Below are 24598 nucleotides of genomic sequence, written 5' to 3'. Positions count from 1 at the left end.
CCACCTGAGGTGTCCTCTGAGCTGCAGCTGGGGGAAATTTGCACTAAATTGTTTTCGTAATTGTTGATGTGTTTAAGACTTGCAATGTACATCTTCAAAATCAGGCAAGAGAGGTTTCCAGCTGGCTAGGGCTTCAACAGAGTAATTCAAAACTTAAGTTGTAGACCTATGGCAAAATAGATTCTATGTCTTCCTGCTGGTTAAAGAGAAATATGAGAAAGTGTTGGGTGGTTTCCTTAAAATTTAGATGGGAAGGATTCAGATGAAAGAGGGAAGGCAGAAGAGATGGGCAAGGAGAGAAAGAGATAGCAAATGTTTTTTTATACGTGCCCATTTTTTTATTAATATAAAAGATAAGGAGGCTTTCTTTTCTTTTACTGTTAATCATGGTTTGAAATTAGCTGTTGGTTACTGAGTATGGACACTTTATCTTTGTCATTAATATCAGTGACATTGTCATAAGATGTAGAGGGACTTGAAAGAGCATACATAGTTCAGGAGGTTTTATGGGAAGGTTTAAAAGTGTGGGACAACTTGAAGTCAAGTCTAAACTTAGCAATTAATGATGGCATATAAATTGTTTAAGCTTCCAGGGCCTGAGTATCCACATTTGCCAATAAAGGGTTGACGAAATGATGCCTAAGACTCCAGAAGTCCTAACAGAAGTATGCTATGCTGTGCTACTCTATATTATGCTCTTCTGTTCTGTTCCCCAGTGTTCTTCAAGTCATTCATAGATGGGGAAATCCTATAATTTATCATCCAAACCAGGACACTTTTGATATCCCTCAAAGTCAGTGAAATATCGCTTTGTAAAAGAATTGACCTTTTAAAGTGTTTGAAAGATCACAGAGGGAGACGGGATGCAATTTCATTAAGGATTTTTATGGAATGTAGAAATAAAAATTCCACTGTTAATAAAGAACATTTTGGTTGCATGTATGTTAGCACATCTGCTCCCAAGCCCTAACTATTGGAAGCCATGCCTGGAGTTACCAGTAAAGGGACTCCTTTGCTAAGAGCTCACCTTAATGATTCCTCCTTCTACCCACCCACAGAATCAGGAATTTCTCCCTGGGCTCCCACAACACCCATGCAAACTTCTAGCCCAGTGTCCAGTGTGCTGTGTTCTAATTCTTGGTTTACCTGCCTCTCTCTTCCATGAGATTGAGCACAGAACCTGGCTCTTTCATCTCTATTGCCCATGGACATGGGCATCAGGGTTGAGACTAAAGAGAGCTATGTAAGGCACCCAGGAAAAGAAGCACGTACATCAGTGAGGAGCCAGCACTTACATGGACCTAAGTGTATCTTGTACTCTGCCTGCCTTGATTGTCTCAGTCTAGTCCAGGTTCTGATGGGTAGAGTGCCTGGCACATCAAAAACCTCTAAGAAAGCCAGTGACATCTGGAAGTACCTAACTTTGGAGTCAGGCTTGTTTCTAAGTGTAGGTTTTATTATTTAGGTAAGGTGATGCCAACAGATCGGAAGATGATTGTCATTGGAAAGATGGCTTGTTATGCACAGCTCTCAAGGAAGGGTACACCATGCCATGCAGGGAAGCATTAAGGTTGATTGGGACACAGAAAGAGCTAGGGAGAATACATAGGTAAAAGCTTTTATTGTCTAGTTCTGGGGTGATTAGGTGGGAGGACAGTGGCCTACATTGTGAGAGCCTGATAGATGAATTGCCTGGGTTATAAGTTCTAGATTGGTTGGTTTGCATAGGCCAGTCCTTTACTGTCTCTAAGAATTGGCTAGCTCTTGGTGGGGAAATCTCTTTAAGTCAGCAAGGCCCCAAGATGTCAAAGCATTAGAATAAAAAGACACGTTTAACACAAGTTTTCTAGAGTTTGAATATGTGCTATCATATATAAGTCTCATGGCCCTATGCATCTGTCTCAGAATACAGGGGTGCTAATAATGCAGCAAGCTTACTGGGTTGTTATGAGAATTAAACCAAACAGCCTGGTACATAGCAGGTGCTCAAGAAATGATAGACATTAGTCAATATACACAGAGTATCTATAACAGGACATATACATTTATGCACATGTGATTAGATGAGTCTTGGGCAAGGTATACCTCAATTTTACGGAGGGAGAGCATCACTGCTGCTTTGAAAACGACCTTCAGGGGCGCCTGGGTGGCTCAGTGGGTTAAAGCCTCTGCCTTCGGCTCAGGTCATGATCCCAGGGTCCTGGGATCGAGCCCCACATCGGGCTCTCTGCTCCGTGAAGAGCCTACTTCCTCCTCTCTCTCCCTGCCTGCCTCTCTTGCCTACTTGTAATCTGTCTGTCAAATAAATAAATAAAATCTAAAAAAAAAAAAAAAAAAAAGAAAACGACCTTCATTGTTGGCCACCTTTTTGAATAATATTCCATATAATTCTGCAAAATAGCTCAAGTGCTCCTGGAAACGTGAATTTGTTTTGAGGCTTCTGCAACTTCTTACTTTGAACAAGGCTAAAAATAATCCAAGTACCTTCCTTCCCTAGGGGATGATGGCGCTGCAGACTTCACAGGGGAAGCAGGAGATATAGTGGATGGTGTATGTGTATTCCAAAGAAAGTTTATGGAACTCTCCAAAACTTCAAAAAGAAGTTACTGTCGGCTGCTTTGCAAGTTTCGGAGGAAGCTCTCTTTAGGCTGATACAGTGACAGCAAGAGCGTCTTCCGACACCAAACAGGAATTTTTACAAGCACTGGAGAATGTTAGAGAGGCCCTAAATATGGCATGTGGAAACAGCAGTGGACAAAGGATAAATTTTATTGTCAAGCATTAGCTTTCACTTGCTAATGTTTAGAGATCAGGTGATACAGAGCCATTAACTTCAGACCTTTGTTCACCACACCAGGTATGACATCAGCGGATCAGAAAAGAAATCACAAATGATGTGTTGTAGGAGCTGTGAAGGAGAGCTACTGTGTTTTCAGCAGAGACAAACAGAGCAGCTTTCTCTGGGGACTTCTGCTATTCTCATGCTGTCATTCAGTGTGAAATAGGATCCTGATCAGGAATCCTGTGACAGTGAGAAGCTTTCCCCGCGGCCTCCTTCAGGGGCTGGAGTGGGTCTTTGCCAGGCAACGTTAGTAGGCTGACACTCCTTAAACTGAGCCTAAATATATAGAAAGAGACTAGAGGGTGGGCAGCATAAACATGCTTTTAACTTCTCTCATAATTATAAGAGTTAAAAATGTCTTTGGAATCTACCATTTCATTCCTTCCTGGACCAAGAAATATCAATGTATTTTGGAACAATTACAGCGAGCCCATATACCATTGTGCCCTTAATATACAAAAGCAATGTTATTAAATGTTAAGTGGTCTCTTCACTCTTTTCAGTTATTTTTGTGTATTTCTTTTAAGAAATAGCTAAGGTAACATTTAATGTAACTTTTGCATCATAGAAATTTGTTGACAGAATATGTTATAGCTCTGACCTTTGGAAAATTACTTTTCTTATGAGATAATTTATAACCCGCAGAAGATATTTGGTGTGTTAACGTTTTCCTTCTGGCCTCTTACTCCGTTACTGGTTCTTTTTATTGCATTAAGTAGACCCAGTACACAGCTAAGCTTCTAGGATTAAGACAGTTATATATTTTCCAAATAGCTTCTTAGGGGTATACTGAAATAGGGTACTGGGCCATGCCCACTGTGAACCTTATTAGCCTTGTGCTGTTCAGTGAAAGCTCTTAATTCAGGTAAAGAGGCAAGAGGAGGGAGAGAGAAAGTAAGATTTTTTGTTTGTTTGAGTATCTACAGAATGCCACGCATGTTACATGCCTTTATATATTTTCATAGATGATCTTCATAATAACCCTTCGAGGTAGGCATTATTGTAATCTCCATTTTCATATGAAGACATTGAAGCACAGAGATGTTAAGTACATTGTCCAAGGTCACAACTAACTGAGTCGGTCAGGAATCCAACCTAATTCAGATAAAACTATTCAATTATTTCCTTATCAAATTATTCAAATAAATAGTTATTAAAATCAAATGACACTAAAAGAACTTAAAAATCTTTCCACATTCAGTCCTGCTCTACAGAGGCATACATTTTTTGCATTTGTAAAAAACTTTTTCCTGATATGTATCTCCGTATTTCTTTTTTTTTCAAAAAAATATTAACATTATTTTATTAAAATTGATTAAAATGAAAAATAATTAAAATTATTCTAAATAATTCTAAATAATTAAAATTCATACCTTTTCCTCTGAGATTTTATTAATTTTTTTATTGTTACAAACTAGATCTTTATTGGAATTTTTGTTTTAATTTAAATTTTACTTGATTAACATACTGTGTAATATTGGTTTCTGGAGTAGAATTCAGGGATTCATCACTTACTTACAACATCCAGTGTGCATCACAAAAAGTGCCCTCCTTAATACCCACCTCCCACCGACCCCGTTCTTTCACCCAGCTCCCTCCACGAACCCCCAGTTGTTCTCTATCATTTATCTTATGTATCTTATGGTTTATTTCCCTCTCTACCTTCTCCGCCTTCCCATGTGTTCATCTGTTTTCTTTCTTAAATTTCACATAGGAGTGAGATCACATGGCATTTGTCTTTCTTTGACTGACTTATTTCACTTAGCATAATATCCTCCATCCATGTTGTTGCAAATAGCAAGATTTCATTTTTTCATGGCTGAGCAATATTCCAGTGTGTGTGTGTGTGTGTGTGTGTGTGTGTGTGTGTGTGTGTATACATACCACCTCTTCTTTATCCACGTATCAGTTGATGGACATTGGACATTTGGGCTCTCTCGATAGTGTGGCTATTGTTGATAATGCTACCATAAACATTGGGGTGCATATACCCCTTCAAATTATTTTTTTTTATCCTTCGGGTAAGTACCTAGTAGTGCAGGGTAGGGTAGATCTATTTTTAACTTTTTTGAGGAAACTCCATGTTGTTCTCCAGAGTGGCTGCATCAGGTTGCATTCCCACCAATGACTCAAGAGGGTTCCCCTTTCTCCTCAACCTTGCCAACACCTATTTTGTGTGTGTGTGTGTGTGTGTGTGTGTGTGTGTGGTGTGTGTGTTAGTTAAAGCCATTCTGACAGGTCTGAGGTGGCATCTCATCATGGTTTTGATTTGTTTTTCCCTGATGATGAGCGATGTTGAGCAACTTCTCATGTATCTGTTAGCCTTCCGGATGTCTTCTTTGGAAAACTGTCTATTCGTGTCTTCTGCCCATTTTGAAACTGGATTATTTATTTTTTGGGGTATTGAGTTTGATAAGCTCTTTATAGATTTCGGATACTAACTCTTTATCAGATATGTCATACACAAATATCTTCTCCCATTCCATAGGCTCTTAGTTGCATTGACTGTTTCCTTCCTTTCACTCTTTCTCTCTCTCTTTTATTATTATTATTATTATTTTTTATAAGTCTAAGAGTTTATCAACTCTGTTAATTCTTTCAAAGAACCAGCTCCTCATTTTGTTGATCTCTTCTACCAGTTTTTTATTTCTATATCACTGATTTCTGCTCTAATCTTTATTATTTCCCTTCCCCTGATGGATTTAGGCTTTATTTGCTATTCTTTTTCCTACTTCTTTAGATGTAAACCTAGGTTGTGTATTTGAGACTTTTCTTCCTTCTTGATGTAGACCTGTACTGCAATATACTTCCCTCTTAGAACTGTCTTTGTTCCATCCCAAAGGTTTTGGAGTGTTGTGTTTTCATTTTCACTTGCTTCCATGTATTTTCAACAATTTCTTCTTTAATTTCCTGGTTAACCCATTCATGTTTTTTGACCTCCATGTATTTGACGTCTTTCCAAATATTTTCTTGTGGTTGACTTCAAGTTTCATAGTCTTGCAGTCCAAAAATATGCATGGTATGATTCCATCTTTTTGTACTTTGTTGAGGTCTGATTTGTGACCCAGTATATGATCTATTCTGAGGAATGTTGCAGAGGCACTCAAGAAGAATGTGTATTCTGCTTTTTCAGAATGAAATGCTCTGAATATATCTACTAAATCCATCTGGTCCAGTGTGTCATTCAGTGTCATTGTTTCCTTATTGATTTTCTGCTTAGATCATCTGTCTGTTGCTATAATAGGGGTGTTAAAGTCCCTTACTATTATTGTATTATTATCAATATGTCTTTTTATGTTTATTACTACTTGATTTATATATTTGGGTGCTCCCAAGTTAGGGGCATAAATATTTATAATTGTTAGATCTTCTTGATGTATAGACCCCTTAATTACAATATAATGCTCTTCTTCCTCTCTTGTTACAGTCTCTGTTCTAAAATCTAGCTTTTTAGATACAAGTATGGCTACTCTGGCTTTCTCTTCACATCCTTTTGTGTGATAGAAGGCTCTCCATCTTCTCAATTACAGTCTGCAGGTGTCCTGTCCTGAATGACAGCTTTGATGGATAAAAAATTCTTGGTTGTGTATTTTTCCCACTCAGGACATTGAATATATCCTACCACTCTCTTCTGGCCTGTCAAGTTTCCATGGACAGATCTGCTGTGAATCTGATCTCTCTTCCCTTGTAGGTTAAGGATTTTTTCCCCTTGCTGCTTTCAAGATTCTTTCCTTGTCTGTGTATTTTGTGAACTTGACAATGATATACCTTAACAATGGTCGGCTTTTGTTGAATTTCATGAGAGTTTTCTGTGCTTCCTGGATTTTGATGCCTGTATTCTTCTCCAGCTTAGGTAAGTTTTCATCTATAATTTGCTCAAATAAAACTTCTGCTCCTTTTTCTCTCTCTTACTCTTTTGGGGCTTCTATGATATGAATGTTATTCTGTTTTAATAAGTCACTGTGTTCCCTAAGTTTACCTTTGTGGTTGATTGTCTTTGTTTCCTTCTTTTTCTGTTTCATTATTTTCCAGAATTTGATCTTCTATACCACTGATTGATCTCTCTGATTCATTCATTCTCATCTTTATGACATCTATTTGTATTTGCATCTCCATTGTAGCATTTTTAATTTTGGCCTGACTAGATTTTCGTTCTTTCACCTCTGCAATAAGGGATTCTTTAGTGTCTTCTATGCCTTTTTCAAGCCCAGCTGGTATCTTATAAGTGTTCTAAGTGTTTAAGTTCTAGTTCAGACATTATACTTATATCTGCATTGATTATATCTCTGGCTGTCATTTCTTCCTGTTCTTTCATTTGGGGTAAATTCCTCCATCTCGTCACTTTGGAGGGGATGGAAAGGAAAAGAAAAGAAAAGAAATGAAAAGGACAAAGTTAAAGAAATTGTAAAAAGTGAAAAAAATTAAAAATAACATAAGATAAAATAAGACATATAGGAAGCTAGATCCTAGGTATGTTTCTGTCTGCTTGTTAGGAGAAGCTTGTTAGAAAAAAGGTAGAAAGAAAAGCAAAAGAAAAGGAGAGAAAAAAATGATTAGAAAGCATATAAAATTAAAGAAAATTAAAAAATGTTCTTTCTGTATCCAGAAAACAAAATAATAAATAAAAAAACCAGACAAAAATAGAAACCAAAAAAAAAAAAAAAAAAAAAAAGGAAAAAGAAACTAACAACAATGCTAGATCTTGTTTCCCCTAGAGCTGAAGCTGTGCAGCACTCTAAGATCAGCAGACTAGTTATGGACAAGGGGTTTATGTTGGTCTTGGGAAGGACCTGCTGCTCTGATTCCCAGGTGGAATTGCCCTGGTGGAGATCTGCCTGCAGGGCACAGGGATGGGGGTGCGGGCTTGGTGTAGTGGCTCCATACTCCATTCGGTGCTGTTTAGCTCACTGAGTTTGATCAAGCTGGTGGTTGTGAGGAGAAAATGGCTTTGCCCCATTCTCCCCTCTCTGAAGTGGGAAATCCATGCCACTCTTCTTCAGTGAGCCCTCACAGATGCAAACAAAGGCTACCCATCTCTAGTTTCTGTCAGATCCCTACATTCACCCTATGTCAGAGCTGTCTGCCTACCAATTGGTGCAGCACTTCTGTGTTTTATCTCAGGCCTGGCTGTGTTTCAAACCCCCCCACACTTCAGAGATACCCTGAGACATGGAGTCACACTGATCTCCTGGGGCAGGGTTTTCCTGTGCTGCAACCAGTGCTGGCATGTTGGAAAAGACAGGGGTGTGGCTGTGCAGCTGTTTAGAGTTTATGGTGAATCGCAACACACAGCCTGTGCCAGGTTTCATAGCCCTTACCCAGAGTCTTTGTTCCCATGCTGGTGCACAGGAGGACTGCCCCATGGTGTCCTCAGGGTCATTTGCCTGTGGAGAAGTCATATCACTGCTCCCAAAAGTCTTCAAGCTCTGGCTGGTGCCAACTTTTCTCAGAATGCAGTGGTGTGACTGCACATCAGTTCAAACTTATGGTAAATCACAACACACAACGACTACCGACTACTGGAGTTTGTAACCCTCAGCCACCATCTTTGATACCTGATAATATCACGACCTCAGAAACTTTGGAGTCTGTGTTCTGCTGTTTTATCGAAAACTGGTGTATTGTAACCCTCTCCATTTCTCCCTATAAATGGTTTCGGGGAATAGCTTTCCTGTGCAGGCCCCTGCACATGTTTTCAGTTTTTCTTTTGCATGCTTTTTATCTCTCTCCTTCTCTCTCACTACTCCCTATTTGCTCAGGGCTCCTTCCCCTGGAGAGGAGCCCTACCACTCTTTTCTCCCACAGATCAACTCTCTGCAGATCTTACCTTCCATGAGTGTTTTTGGTTTGTAGATATGCAGCTTTGTTCTCTAAGAATTCTGATTGATTTTTTTGGGTGTTCAGGATGATTTGATATTTATCTAAGCTGTGTTTGAGTGAGGAGGCAGGCTTAAGGTCACCTGACTCCTCTGCCATCTTACCTCTCCAACCTGTATCTCCATATATTTAAAGATAGTGATTACACTGGGCTTTAGTATTTATTGAGTTCAGACCTTGCACACTTTTATGATATATATGAATTTATTTTACCCATATATATCTCCAATCTGATTTCTCTTCCCTAATGCTCTCAAGCACAATGTGTTTATTATTTTTCTATGTAAATGATGTCTTCTGCCAAGCTGAGTGATTCTTTTTTCTTTTTAATATATTTTTACATTTTTTTCTTGGGATTGATATTTATATAATTACTTCATTCACTGATTTTTCCATGTACCTCTTACAAGTTTCTTATTAGATGTTCTAACCAATTTATGGAACACTGATACTCTTGAGATGACTGCTAAATTTTATCACCTCCCCATAGTTCACCCCTTTCTTTTTGTTCCAGGGGAGGTTGATTTCCTTTCACCACAGTCCTGTGTTTGGTATTCCACTACCTGCACCCATCTCTCTTTATGCTTGCCTACTCATTTTTGGGAGCTCATATCCTCTGGTAATTTCCTTAAGAGGGATATGAAAAGAAGGGGGTTGTAGTTGTTTGTTTTGGTATTCCTTATTTTACTCTTATATTGTTGAGTACTTTGGAAAGTAAGAACTCTGATTTGAAAGTCAGATTTGGAAACAATGGTTCATTCTCTTCTAGTTCCCTGTGCTGCTGTTGAAAATCCCTACGCATGCCATCTGAGTCTTGCTCTATTACATTTGACCTAACTTTTCATTTGAAAGCTTTAGGATCTTTATTTTCATTGTTCTGAAAAACCACTATAATGTACTCTGGTGTACACAATGTGTTTCCCCTTTTCTTTTCTTCACTTTGTCCTGGTACCTCAGTTAGTCCTATCATTCAGTTCTGAACATTTTTCTTGTATTATATCTTTCAATTTGCTCTGCTCTGATTATTTTATTTTTATTTTCTCCTTCTAGAATTCTTCAGTTGAAACATCTTCAGTTACCCTTTAATTCTTTTTTAATTGGATATTTTTTCCATATAACATTGTATAAATTTAAGGTGTACAGCATGTTACTTTGATTTAATTTCCTTACTGTGTCTCTCCCCTTGTCAATCTCACTCTGGTGTGTGTGTGTGTGTGTGTTTGTAGGAGTACGTTCAGCATTTGGGAAGTGTCCTTAAACTTTTTAGAATCAAAGTTTTCTGTCTTTTAAAAAAGTTCCTGATATAAGATTTTGGTATCTATGTATTTTTAAATTACTGCTTTTTTATAATATTCTGCTCTTATAGTATCTTATCTCTCATGAGATACAATAAATTTTGTTTTAAATTTGTTTTATTTTTACTTATCTAATTCACACTCATTTCATTTCCCTTGTTTCTTTCCAGTTTCTGTCTTTCTAGTGTGTGGATCTGTGTGTGTGTGTGTGTGTGTGTTGAAACTTAATTCAATTGTTGATGCCCTTTGGCTGCCCATTTTCCTTTTAAAATGAAGGCACAAATGTGCTCACTCAATGCTCTTTGTGTAGGCAAATGATTTGTGAAATTTGTGGCTCCATTGTAAAGTGATTTGGAACAGAGGAGAATTTTTGTTGAGGAATTATCAGTGTTATTAAGCCATTTTCTTCTCGTAGTGAAGAATCTTGTCTTCACATTTGGTGTGGGATAGGTGGCAGCCTCGGTGTTTATTTTGTAGATTTTCAGGTAATTCTGCTGTATTCACATGAACATGTGTTTCTTAAACTATGGCCTGGATCCTTCAAGCCCTGTATCTTTCTCAGGACCACAAGTAGGGCTGTTCATTCTCAGTGGTGTTCCTTTCTGCAGGCACTTCACTTACTGCTTCTTTTACCTCTGTTAACTCTGGTACCAGTCTTTGCCTGGATTTCCAAGTTCCAGAAAGTTTGCCAGATCTCTTTTACACCATCAACATTCTCTACTTCCCTTTGGCTTTGTTGGAATGCTCTGTTTAGTTCTTGTGCTATTAATTAATTACAGTTTATATTGTAGAAAGGAGAGATAAATACACATGGCTCCTCTGCCACATTTTATGACAGCCCTGACTTTTTGTTGTCTTTTTAATATATGGTCTCTCTTTTTTTTTCTTTTTTTGCAGCAACACATTATCTTTACAATTTGTGTGTTTTTCTAATATGTATAATGTTTTGCAATCCTGTGATCCTTTACAGTTAAAGAAGCACATATTCAAAAGCACTATTTGTTTTATTCCTTTGAAAATCCTTGGAATAAGGCATAGGTATACTATTATATTATTCACACTTGACAGGTGGAGAGACCTCCACATAGGGAGTTTAATTAATGTGCCCAAGATCAGTCTGTCAAGTTTTTCAAACTTCTCCATTACAGTATTATGCCTTGCCTCTCCTGTACTTCCCAGACCTAATTTGCGTCAACTTTATGAATTAAATTAATAAAGAAAAGAAAAAAAAAGGAAAAAGGAGATGAATTAAAAGCACTTAGTTTTAAAAATCTTATTTCTAAACTAGACTGATTTTCAAAATTAGGTTAGGGGTAATTTGAGGATTTTAATGTATTCTGTGACACACAATCACAGTCATGGTGAACAATTGAGATCTGACAGAAATAACAAAATGATCTATAACTGTTCTAAAATCTTTAGAAACACTTAAAGAAGCAAACATGTTGGGTGGGGAGAAGTTAAGAAATGAAGCACATATTTCAGTGCTTTTACAATGCATTGTGTGGTGGCCTTATTGTGTGGAGGAACAAAACTGACAGTCACGTTTATAGGGCTTTCTCCACCTCTGGACATGATTTAATGGAGCTAATGCATATGTATTATATCATGGTTCTCATTAAACAACAGCATGGCCATTAGACATAAAATTTCTGCAAGCAAAATGATCCACTTTCTACAAAGGACCTTCTCTGACCACAGAGACCCCGCTGTGATGATGCTGACAACTTCGTGTTCTGTGAACTAGAGGGATAAGAGCCAGTGGCTCCCAGCCTTCCGTAGCCCCATCCATCTGTGAGCCCTTTGGTGGAACTGAGGGAGGTTTGTGTTGCTTTTCTGGAGGCCAGGCTGACACCTAGCTCCCAGGCCACCTCTTGTCAGATGCCCAGGTTCTTCCAGCTGGGTGCTGGCTGAGGATGCCAGCTATATCCTTTTCCTGGGGAGAGAATTTGCTCTGTGGGAAGGCAGGCTTGAAATATCCTTTTAGAACAATCACTGGACAATACTCCGGCCTCACTGGTTCTGAGTAACTCCTCAAGTCCTGAATCAATGATAGTCCTAATCTTGACGAATAATTATATAGCCAGTCAGTTGTCTGCTGTCTTCAAGGTCCTGTGCAACCACCATCATTTCTATAAAGATGTCTCTGAATCAAGATAGACTTATTCTCTCTGATTCTTACTCTCATAAAGTGCTGTTTATATTCTGCTTGGTGCTCATTTCTCTGTGCCTTATATGGTGAGGATGACAATGGTGTTTGTGGCAAGGATGAGTGTTGCTAGGACAGCCTAAGTCTCTGAGACCTATGTTGGAATCCTCTTTTTGCTCTCCACTTGGTCCAATGGCTTACCATCTCCACTTCCTGTTCCGTAAAATGGAGGCAATAATACTCTCCTTTCCAAGTTGTAATAAGGATTAAGCATTAAAACGTACATAAATTGCCAAATGCAAAATTTGTCTTCTTTTCAGTTTGTTTCCTAGAGTTAGAGTCTCTCATGATTTTTCTCCCTCTCTGATGACCTCCTATTCAGTTTCCCCTCCCTCCCCCTATGATCCTCTATGCTGTTTTTTATATTCCACATATAAGAATCTGCCTTTAAAACCTGTTTGCAGGGCACGTTGGTGGCACAGTGGGTTTAAAGCCTCTGCCTTCGGCTCAGGTCATGATCTCAGGGTCCTGGGATCAAGCCCTGCATCTGGCTCTCTGCTCGACAGGGAGCCTGCTTCCTCCCCTCTCTCTGGCTGCCTCTCTGCCTACTTGTGATCTCTGTCAAATAAATAAATAAAATCTTTTTTTTAAAAAAACAAAACAAACCTGTTTGCACCTACATATCTTACCTAAGTGCACATATATCATCCTTCATGAATGCACCCTCCAGTAAGGAAATGCTTCCACTGTCCCTTTTGGTTGGTCACTTTGTATCATCGACCCAAACTTGGACTGCTTTCTCTCCATTTCCCTCTGAGCTCCTCCTTTGGTCAGTCGTGCATATCAGGGCAATGACTGGTTTTGGCCATAGGATGTTACAGATGGTGATCATAGAATCAAGCAGGGCCCTCTGAGCTCATGATCTGCATCCTCGCCAAGCAAGGAGAAGCTTTCTGAGAATGACAAGTTTATTCCCTGAATCTTGGGGTCTTAGTATTTTGTTCTGGGAGATAAGATTGCCACTAACCACCACTGATACCCAAGAATAGTCCCTTCTGCTCATAGCCATGACTATTACTTGTCTTCTGCTTTGTAGTTGTTAAAGTGCCTTGATAGGTGCTATCCACTGAATTCCAAAACTATTGTCCTGAAGCTGGGTTATGTAACCATTCTATGGATGGGGAAATTGAGGCTCACACACAGAGGTGTGTGAGATTAGCTCATGGTCAGCTGGCAGGTACTTGCCCTCTGACTCCAAGTTGGCCCACTGTCTCAGTCTTCCCCTGCTACTGTTGTGGTTTATGGCACCCGCTGTCATCTTCTTGTACTAATCTCACAAAGTTGGACCTAACAAATTCACAACACATTCCAAGGGTGTGATTCATTCTCCCTGCAACAGGGAGAGCACACAAAAAGTTTTGTTTCAGTCTGTCATCTTTGAAGGCATTCCCACCCAACCTCACCCCAGGGGAATGTTGTAGAAATGTGAGAGAGGATTACAGCCTGAAAAAAATCTCCCCTTGGGATTGTTCCCCACCACTCCAGGGGCAGATCTTTCCCCATGCAATGCTTTTGGCCATTTAGAGAACACATTTCCCCGCTTACTCAAAGGCCAAGTCTTTTGAGAAAAATGTACTGCTGCTCATACTGATTTATATTGATTCCTCCAACAAGTTGTGGAGGGGTTTCATTTATCTGCCAGATGGGTTAGGAGTTTATGAGGCTTCTCACATTTGACTGCTGAGTTCTAGGATTCTGTAATTTTCTCCTCATCTGTAGGAAGGGCTATTTGCCACTTTTTACAGCATAAATACATTCTCTTAATAACAAAAAGAAGTGCAGGGTTCAGAAAAGATAGCTGAGGCTAAAGCATGCAGAATAAAACCCAGATCTACCTGAGGGTTAGGGAATTGAAAGAATGCAAAACCCACACTTGCACCAAAGGTAGGGAGCCAAGCTTGCAGCCCATCGAGTAGTCAAGACCTGTGTGAATTATTATGTGTATGTGTGTGTTGGTGTCTGGAAGTGACATTCTGTGTCAGGGTCTAAAGTGACAGCTGGTGTTTGAAGCCTGTGTCCATGGGCACAGCAAGAGTGTGAGGCATGGGAGAGCTGGCCACAAATGTCTAACAGCCTGGAGCAGAGGGAAGTAATAGTGAAGACTGTCCTTATAAAGAAAGACTGCTGGGTGCTCATCTCAGCTGGTGTTCTGGATTCTCCCTGGGCTATGGGTTTACAGCCTAAGTAAACTCCAGCCTCCAAGCCTCACAGGAATTTGGCAAGTAGGTCTCTCAGAGATGCTTTTATCCATTTTGCTCACAGAAACTCTTGGTGAGATAATGTGTATGAGGAATCATGGGCTGCATCCTAAACATGGCAACTTTTACATGGCCAATAAATACGCCTGCCTGTCTGAGGCCAAAATGGGTCTCAACGGATATAATTGAAATGGTTTTGTGTTTTTGATCTCTCATCACTTTTTTTTTTTTCAGCATGGCCAGCACTTACAGAAGTTCTGTTCTATATGGTTTAGTTGTATATAACTTTGGGCCCTTTAAGGGAGAAAAAGGAGAAATAATTCAATGTGACTTCTGCAGCATAAATGAGAGCTGGAGCCTTGGGAATGTGTTAAACAGTAATAACAGAAATCATTTGTTTCCTAAGAAGGCATTGCATGGAATAACAACAAAAAACTTTTTTAATGTAAGCCTGGGGTGACTTTAAAAAAGTGCTAAGGGGGTTTTAAAAGGATTTTTGCTACCTGTACTTGGAATAAACTGTAAAAAGCAAAAACTTGCATTTACTAATTCCCCCATATGTCTGTTCTTAACTGGGCTATTCGCAACATTGCATCTGTAGCTGAACTGATGTCTTTGTGCTCAGCCCTTTACTGCTAGGTTTATGTGGATCCAAATTCTGAGAAGCACACTTCTAGAACAGTCTGTTAGCATTTCCCAAAAAACCTGGTCTGGGCATAAAAAGTAGAGCTGAAATGCGTTTTTATGAATGAGTCCTAAAACACCTTTCTTTTGTGGCCCATGCCTGAGGAATAGTCCCTTCTCTCTTCACTGTCTCATTCCTTACCAAAAATAAGATCATTCAGATATCCCAGCTTATTGTCTTAGAACTATATATCCCAAGGGGTTAAGATTTCCATTGAGCTCTTCTGCAAAAGCCCTCACCCTGCCCAAATACTCAGAAACAGAACATATCCCACTATTCTGACTCATGGTAGAGAAGGAATGTATTGACTATATTTTCTCATCTTCTCCCTTTATGCCATCACTTCTTGGTCAACACACTTTGGGACTTGGCAGTATTTTTTTTTTTTTTTTCTCCTAAAGTCCAGGTGCTGGGATAGCAACTTTCACTTACCTGATTAATAAATTCATTTTTACTGTATGATCTGTCTTCCCCATGAGCTGCTCCATAACTGATTTCTTTTTTCACTGACCTTTCCAGAACTCTGCCATTTTCTTTTCTATCCAAGACCAACTATATTATCTCAGAAACTTCTACATTATGAATTTTTCTGTTCAAAATAGCTAATGTTGAATATAATTGTTTTCATGTAATCCTGGGCAAATTGGCAGGGAAAGGGTGAGGGGGGATTGCAGTGTTCTAACTGTGGGAATTCAGCTATTTTTGGACTCCAAGGAATTCCTCAAACAGTCTTTGATTGACCAGCCGAAATGTTGGTCTTTCCTCTTCAGTGTTGCCAGCTTCTCGATGTCAGCATGATCCCATAGCTCAGGATTGAAAGGACACAGCAGAAGGCTAGAAAGTCTGAGAGGCACAGAGTGAAGGGAAGTAAGTACTACTGTATTTACTTCAGAAAGTCTTTGCCATACAAGAAGATGAGAAATGTTTTTCTATAATGTGGACTTCAATCCATTCGAAGGCAGGATTTATCAAGTTGCAAAGTGCATACAAATTACCTGAAGATTTTGTTAAAATGCAGATTCTGATTAAGATCCTAGGTGAATTCTGGTGCTTGAAATAATAACATCTACAGCTGCACTGTCTAATATGATAAGCTACCATGTAGTTCCATGTAGAGCTCTCCAGCATTTGAAATGTGATTAGTCTGAGTTCAGACATTCTGTAAATGCAAAGCACAGATAAGATTTCAAAGATTTAAAAAAAAAAGATTTCAAAGATTTATTACAAAAAAATGAATATAGAATTTCTCATTAATAATTTTATATTGATCACATGTTGATAATAATTTACATATATTAGACTAAATAAAATATATCATTAAAATTAATTATACCTTGTTTCTCTTAAAATGTTTCTTTGTAGGGGTGCCTGGGTGGCTCAGTGGGTTAAAGCCTCTGCCTTCGGCTTGGGTCATGATCTCAGCATCCTGGGATTGAGCCCTGCATCGGGCTCTCTGCTCAGTGGGGAACCTGCTTCCCTCTCTCCCTCTGCCTGCCTCTCTGCCTACTTGTGATCTCTTGCCTGTCTCTCTGTCAAATAAATAAATAAAATCTTTTAAAAAATGTTTCTTTGTATATTTATTATTTTTTTTTTAATTGGGGAGGGGCAGAGGTAGAGAATCTTCAAGCAGACTCCGCATTGAGCACAGAACCCAACATGGGTCTCAATCCCATGACTCATGAGATCATGACATGAGCAGAAACCAAGAGTCAGATGCTTAATCAATTGAGCCACCCAGGTGTCCCTCTCTTAAAATATTTTAGTGCAGTCCCAGTAAATTTAAAATTACATACATGGGTCATATTTATTTCTATTGCATAGCACTATGTAATTTTGTTCACTTCTGTTTCACTGACGATAGATTGTACTTAGTATTTTCTGTATTAGTGGTTCTCAAACTATTCTGTATATCATAGCCATTTGGTGGGTTTTGTCAAAGATTGTTGGTCTCCTCCCAGACTGTGGTTGGGTGGTTCTGGGGTAAGGTCTAAGAATTGCTATTCCTAACCGGTTCCCAAGTGATATTGATACTCCTTGTATATGGACTACACTTGCAGTAGGAAGACCCTAAAGTCCTTTTCCCTCTTGCCTATCCAGTAGCATTCAGCATATTTCATTTTGTGGTATAATCTGTGAACATCTCTTTTACCCACCCTTGTATTCACACCAGCATTCATGCACTCTGTGGCCTTGTAAAGCCCTAGAGGGAAAGGTCGTTCCTGTTTCTCTTGGTATCTCCAAAGCATCTAGTTCAATAATTGGTTTGTTAAGTTGAAATGCATTGGATTTAAGGGAATTAACCATCTTCCTTCCTTTTTCTTCCCTTACTAGAAACTCTGACAAGCACAAAATATTAAATCAGGAATGAAATAAAACAGGGATAAGATTTGATCTGTTGATCAGTCTATTGATTGACCAACTACTGAGTAAAGTGCATTGAGTTTTATTTTGTTCTTTTTCATCAATTTAGCTCAATGTATATTTTTTAGCACTGGAGTTACTGATGGTTAGGGCAGTGAGTTAGCCCAGTTTCAGGTGACAAGTATATTGCTAATTGAAATGTCAGGAAAACTCCTAAGTACACTGAGGAAACCACAGCTAGGGTGTCATGGGAGCCCAGAGGTAGGAGACAAACTAGCCTCTAAAATGCACTGATTAAAGCTTTGCTCCTCAAATTGTTCTTCTCAGACTAGGAGCAACAGCACTGCCTAGGAACTTTTTACAAATGCAGAGTCTCAGGCCAACACCTGAACTTATGAATTAGAATCTGCATTTTAAAAGAATCCCAGGTAATTTATAAACACATCAAAATCGAGAAGCACTAGATTGAAAGACAAGTGTAGAATCAGTTACAGTATAAGCCTGGGGTTAATTCTGGGCTTCTTTCCTGCCTTCCCTAAGGGAAGTCTGGGGTGTCTGGGCTAAGACAAGTCAGATGGCAGAATGGAGGCAGATGCCCCACACAGATGGAAATACATTTCATTCGGATAAGCAGACCACAGTAGAGCTCTGCCAACTGCAACAGCCTTGCTCACAACAGGAGCAAATCCCTGAAAGATTCATGACTAGGGGAATTAAAAGAAAGAGAGACTTTCAACATGATGGCGAGGCTGCAGCTATCAACCGGCAGGATGCTGCTGCTCCTTGACAGCATGAAAGGAAGCCCGGCCCTACCAGCCTACCTGTCTAGGAGCCACCTGTCACATAGGAGTGGGAAGCAGATTGACTGCCAGGTATCAGGCCAAATTGCATCACCTTTCTCCAAAATCATGGAAATGAGATAAGTGGAATATGGGACTGAGGTTGCAAGGATGATGCCATCATGAAAATATCTCCCTAATTCATCTTCTTTATAAGAAAAGTGGGACCCATAAGTCAACTTCAGTAGGTGAAAAACCTTGTGATGCTGAAAAGTAACAGAAATGGGGGCTCTGATATGTATAAGTTAATATAGTTTATATAATATGAATATAATATATAACAATATTTTGAGTGTGGGTGGTTTGGAGAAGAGTCCCTTAGGTAAACTACATATTTTCTAAGTCATGATGACTTTGGTCTTACACTACATCCAGGTCTTACACTACATCCAATGAGTAGAGATGACAGATACCAGTCCAAACAGACAGCATTTATTATATATGCACTCTTTAAGAAATTATGAAAGGGGTCAAATGTCCTTTCCATCTCTAAGTCTTTAATGCTTTAATATGTATATTTTCTATTTATTCAATCAGTTTTTTCAACAAACATTAATTGAGGAACATATTTAATCGCTAATCTTGGGGCTGGAGTAATACATATGGACAAGCAAAATCCTTGACTTTGAGGCTCTTAGTTGTTCAGTGAGAGTAACAGACACATTAACAGACAGCACAGCATCATTGCTAATATAGAGATGCATATACTGCTTAATGTGCACAGAAGGATGGCAGGAAATGATGATGATGATGATGGTATCATTCACATGAATACATGTCAGCTACTGTGCTAAGTATCATCTGCACTTCAACTCATTTTTTTCTAAATACGACCTTATAAGGTAGATATTATTAGCCTTCCCATTTTGTAGGCTAAAGTAATAAAGCACAGAAAATTTAGATAGTTTGCCCAAGGTCCACAGCTAGAATGGCAGAGATAGAAAAGCTTAAAAGGGTAAGTCTGGTGGTGGGTATTATGGAGGGCACACATTGCATGGAACAGTGGGTGTGGTGCATAAATAATGAATTTTGGAACCCTAACAAAAATTAAAATTAAATAAAATTAAAAAAACTAAGCAATTTTGTTTGGAAATAAGACATTGAGGCCCAGAGATATAAAATGAAATGCATAAAATTACATTAAAAATGAGCATTTATTAAAAGCTAACTATTACCAGGAACTGTGCTAGATGTAGGAAGGTACAAAAATGAGTAAGACATTGTCTACCTCCTCAGGGATTCAGTGTCAATAAGACTTGTAAGCATGCATATGGGTATGTTGTGGTATGCTGTGCTAAGTTTGCTGCTGTAAGTATGTGGAAGGCACTGATGGAGTGAGAAGAATGGAGTGACTAATTCTATCTAGGGGTAAACAAGAAGACTTACAAGGAGGTGATATGTCAGCTGGGTTTTGATTTATGTATAGGAATTTGCCAGTTAACCAGCATTAAAAGGCATTTCAGGCAGAGGAAACAACATTACAAGGACAGGGACATCAAAGAGCAACCTTGGAGAGTTTTCCTTACATAACTCAAATGAGCATCTACTCTACATTTAGAAGCTAAAACACCCAACACAAGGGTTAAAACAGTGAGGAAATACAGTCCCTGGAGTCTGCAAGGAAGGTAGCCGTTTTTCATCTTTATGCCTGGCAAGACACTGTGGCAGTTTAGCTAGAACCTGTATAGGAGTACAACTCTTCATCTCTTGAAACTCCTAATCCCCCCAAGACAGTGGTAAAATATTATGAAATGATAAACATATAGAAGAATAGAGAGAAAAAAGGAGAAAATTTCAGTGAAACTAGAACTATAATAGTAATTTGAAGATGGGGAAATGTACAAGGAGTGGTACTTGATTGTGCAGAGTGAAGAAAGGTACAACCTTCTTGGAACCCATGTACAAGGAGCTCAATGTAGGAGAGCTCAGTCATGAGAGCTTTCCAATTAATCTAAATGAAATATCATAATTGGGCATCATGCAGCAGGCACTTAATGAACTAGTAGAAGATGTCCTTAACACTCCACATTAGTTGCTATAAGATTCCTTCTATATCACAAGAATTACTAGAGGCTGAAGCTCTAAAGCCGAAGCAAATTCCCAGCAAGGAAAATGGAACTAATCTGCTTTCTCTTGATGATAAATAAGAATCATCTTTTCTTATTATTTGGGTCACTAAGAAGTTCGGAATCAAATTTACAGAGTAACTCTGGCAACTTACAAGGTTCTCAGACCATGGCGAACATATTTTTTTCTAGTTGAATGCATCTCTCTCTCTCTCTCTCTCTCTCTCTCCCCTGATTTCAATTTTTATTCACACTTTAGTAGCATATTATGATTGTTATGTATTTAGTGGAATAAAGCGATGAAAATAAATATATAAAGGTGGATGTTTATTGTGATTGAATTTCTTTTAAGTGAAAGAGACTTAATGTGAGCTATTTAAATACAGTGGACATCCACAATTTAAAAATGGTAGAAACGTGCTAAAACAAGGGAAGTATGTAGTAATGGTAGAAAAATAACCCAAAACAAAAAAAAATAGGAAATATGCTTTAAAAATATACATAAAAGTGATTGCATAATTCTAGGGAGCATAAAAATTATCACTAATAAAATTGGAATGAATATCATTTTTATCTATGTACTTTTGGAAAGTTTACTTATAAACACTTATTCCTCTAATCATGTATTTACTTGTTCAGCAACTATTCACAAACTCCTTCAATGTGCCAGTCCAGTCCCTAAGAAACATCAGAGAACAAGACAAAGAAAGCAACTGACCTACCATTGCAGGGAAACCTGGTTAAAACAACTAGCAAGGATTGAGCTCACAATTCTGGAGTTTGTCAAATTGCACCGGGTTCTCGTCAGTAATTCTGCATATCTGGCTGAGGCTCTGCTGATCTTGCCAGGTCTTACTCATGCTTTTCCAGACAGATCAGTTTAGGGTTGGTAGGTCTAAAATGGCTCCACTGAGATGGCTAATCTCTGTTCCGCATGGTTTCTCATCTTCCAGCTATCTTGGGCTTGTTCATTTAGTGATGGTGCGGGGATCTCAAAAGGGAAGATGGAAGTACATAATGTCTCTTGAGGTGAAGACTTGAAACCCCCAAATTCCAACTCCTATAGAAGGAGCTGCTAAGAATCGAGGCCATTTTTGCAGTTTAACACATTCAGACAGAACAGCCTGGACTAAATGCTGAAGGGTTGCAGTGTTTGGAACTTGGTTGCATAAAAAGCCAGCAAGGAAACCAGCATAGTGTGATATTCTAGGAGGCTCCAAAGGAGAGCAAGAGATCAAACACTGAAAACCAATGAGGCGGGTGCAAGGAATATAGATTAAAAAAACAAAAACAAAAACAAAACAACAACCTCAAAATAAATGCTAACTTTTATAGGTTATAAAGTATAAAAATATAAAATAATACAAAGCGCAAAACTAGAAAATTATCTTAGAGTTTGCTAAAATTACCAACAAGTAGAAACTCATTGGTCCTTCTGGTCTTTTTATTTTTACCAAATAACTTGTATTGAAACTGTGAATTATATTCTTGTAATTTTCACTACTTATCAAAATGGAATTCCTATGGGAGTTCAAGAGGAGGGAAAGTGTTCAAGACACTTTCTTGTGGGGGAAGTTAATTAAATTTAATTTCTTCTCTATGGATCTTACTCAAGAACTTAAGAATAAAATATATTAGACTGCATTCAAAAATTGCAATCTGTCATTTCTCTTAATATATATGAGAGATGTGTATATGTATATGCATATATATAATGTATATGTAGACATAATACTAATAATACATGTATCTATGCATGTGCGCGTGCACACACACACACACACAAATATATGCACATACATATCCCTTTTATTGTATATAATCCAGCTTGAGGAAATGTACAGTTACTTTATTTTAGCCTATAGTCCATTTTTCCCACTTTCCATTGTGATCTGTCGGTGATGATGTGACCTACTGCAAACTGCTCTCAGGAGTCTGATCACCAATATTACTCAAGCGTTGCGAACAAGCCAGGAATGATGTGCTCTGTGGTGTTAGACATCCAGTATTATAATAAATAGCTCTGTGCTCTAAAAGAGAAAGAAACATTTCAATCCAATGTAAACGGAAGGACCTGGACCTTGCCTGTTTCTGCAGATGAACAGAGGTTGCTTTCTAGTTCTGATGAGAAAGCAAATTTTGAAATGGAATTAAGAAGCCGACATACACACCTGAGTCAGACTGACCCATGCTTCAGTGGTTTAACCATAAGGGAGGTCATGTTTCCTCTATTGCCTATTCACACCACCTGGACTCCATTGTTATAAACAGTTTGTGTCAGAAAGGATGAAACAAATATACAGGACTGAACTCAGTGAACCAAGACAGCGCCTCCTTTCTTCTCAGAAATGAAGATGTAGATTAACTGTTTCTATATAACTCATCTCTTGTCACACTGAAACAGGAATAGCAGGTCCATTTCTTTGACCATTTGTTTCTCTGAGATTATGTCCAAAGAGTCAAACCTTCCCACTGAAACATGATGTTATCAATTTTCATGAAGATCTCGATAACATGACTAAATGAACAAATAACTGGGTAATTAAGTACTTCCCAATTGTTCTGGTATTAAATAAAACAAAGGTAGAAAAACCTAGGAAATCTTGCATGGCACATAACAGCATAGCAAGTTTTGGGAAATTTTATATTAAAGAAATTGGTTAAATATTATATGCTCTAGAATTTTATGTATATTTTATTGAACATGGATTATCAGTTCAAAGTTTATATTTTTCAGTGTTCTATAGAGCATAGTTTGGGAAACTGAGCTTTTTTTTTTTTTTCTTTCTCTGAATATAACACGAGCCTCTATGGAAGAGTGCCAAACTGTGAAAGAATTATAGGGCATGGGTGCACATCTCCATACCATCTACTCAAGCAGAAGTAGCTCACAGATCCACATGATTTTAAATGATTCTAGAGGGTATTATATGCGACTGATAAATTATTGAATACTACATCTGAAACCCATGTTGTACTATGTGTTGGCTAATTGAATTTAAATAAATTTTAAAAATGGTTTTAGAAGAAATCCACAAAAAACCAGGAATACAAGAGACACAAGGTCCTATGCAAAGAGAGCTATTGGGGTTTATGACAGTATAGAAAAAAAGCAACATAGTGTGTGTTTTTTTTTAAAGATTTTATTCATTTATTTGACACAGAGATACCCAGCAAGAAAGGGAACACAAGCAGGGGGAGTGGGAGAGGGAGAGGCAGCTTCTCACAGAGCAGGGAGCCCGATGTCGGGTTCAATTCCAGGACCTTGAGATCATGACCTGAGCTGAAGGCAAACACTTAACCAATTAAGCCACCCAGATGCTCTGCAGGACGGTGTTTTAAAATCCTGGCAAGTAACACCATAAAGCAGCAGTGTTGCCTAGTGCCTTAGAGTGGGGTCCCTCTGGGGGTATCTCAAAAGTAAGAGACTTCACTCTGACACCTTGTGGCTGTATGACCTCTGCCAAGTTATTTAACTCCTTTGTGCTTCAGTTTATTTATCTTAAAAAACAATGGACTAGACCTGACATTCAACTCAAAGGATTAAATTATGAGAATAATATCCAGCATATAATAAGCACTCAGTAAATATTAGCTATTAGTAGAGAAAAAATGGCATGGTCATAATAAGTGTTTCATATCAGGTAGCTATTTGTACCCAGGCTTTTTGTCTCAGACTTACTGACAATGACCACTGGAAAAGAATTAAAGATCATCTAGCTAATTCTCATGATCTTATCTGTACATAAACTGAGACCTAGAAGTGACTGAGCTGGAGGGATTAGGTCTCACATACTTAGTCTCCCACTCATGAGAATGTAGGAATTTAAATGATACAGAAGTAATTCTCATGTGTAAAATGAACATATTCCTGGGGCACCTGGTGGCTCAGTAGGTTAAGCGTCTGCCTTCAGGTCAGGTCATGATCCTTGAATCCTGGGATGAAGCCCCATATCGGGCTTCCTGCTCAGTGGGGCATCTGCTTCTCCTTCTCCCCTTACCCTACTCACGCTCACTCTCTCTCTCAAGTAAATAAAATCTTTTTAAAAAAATTAACATGTTCCTTTTTGAACACATACTTTCTTCTTTAATCCTCAAAATATCTTAAATATTCCTAAATATAGTTTTGAAGTTAAAGTTTCAATTTTATTCCTGAGTTTTTTGGTAATGCTTTTAGCATTTTGCCCTTCAACTTGAACTGGGTGTTAATATAAATAGAATACGTT

Source organism: Martes martes, assembly GCF_963455335.1.
Source record: "Martes martes genome assembly, chromosome: 1".
Classification (NCBI taxonomy): domain Eukaryota; kingdom Metazoa; phylum Chordata; class Mammalia; order Carnivora; family Mustelidae; genus Martes; species Martes martes.
Note: the sequence above shows the minus strand (reverse complement) of the source record.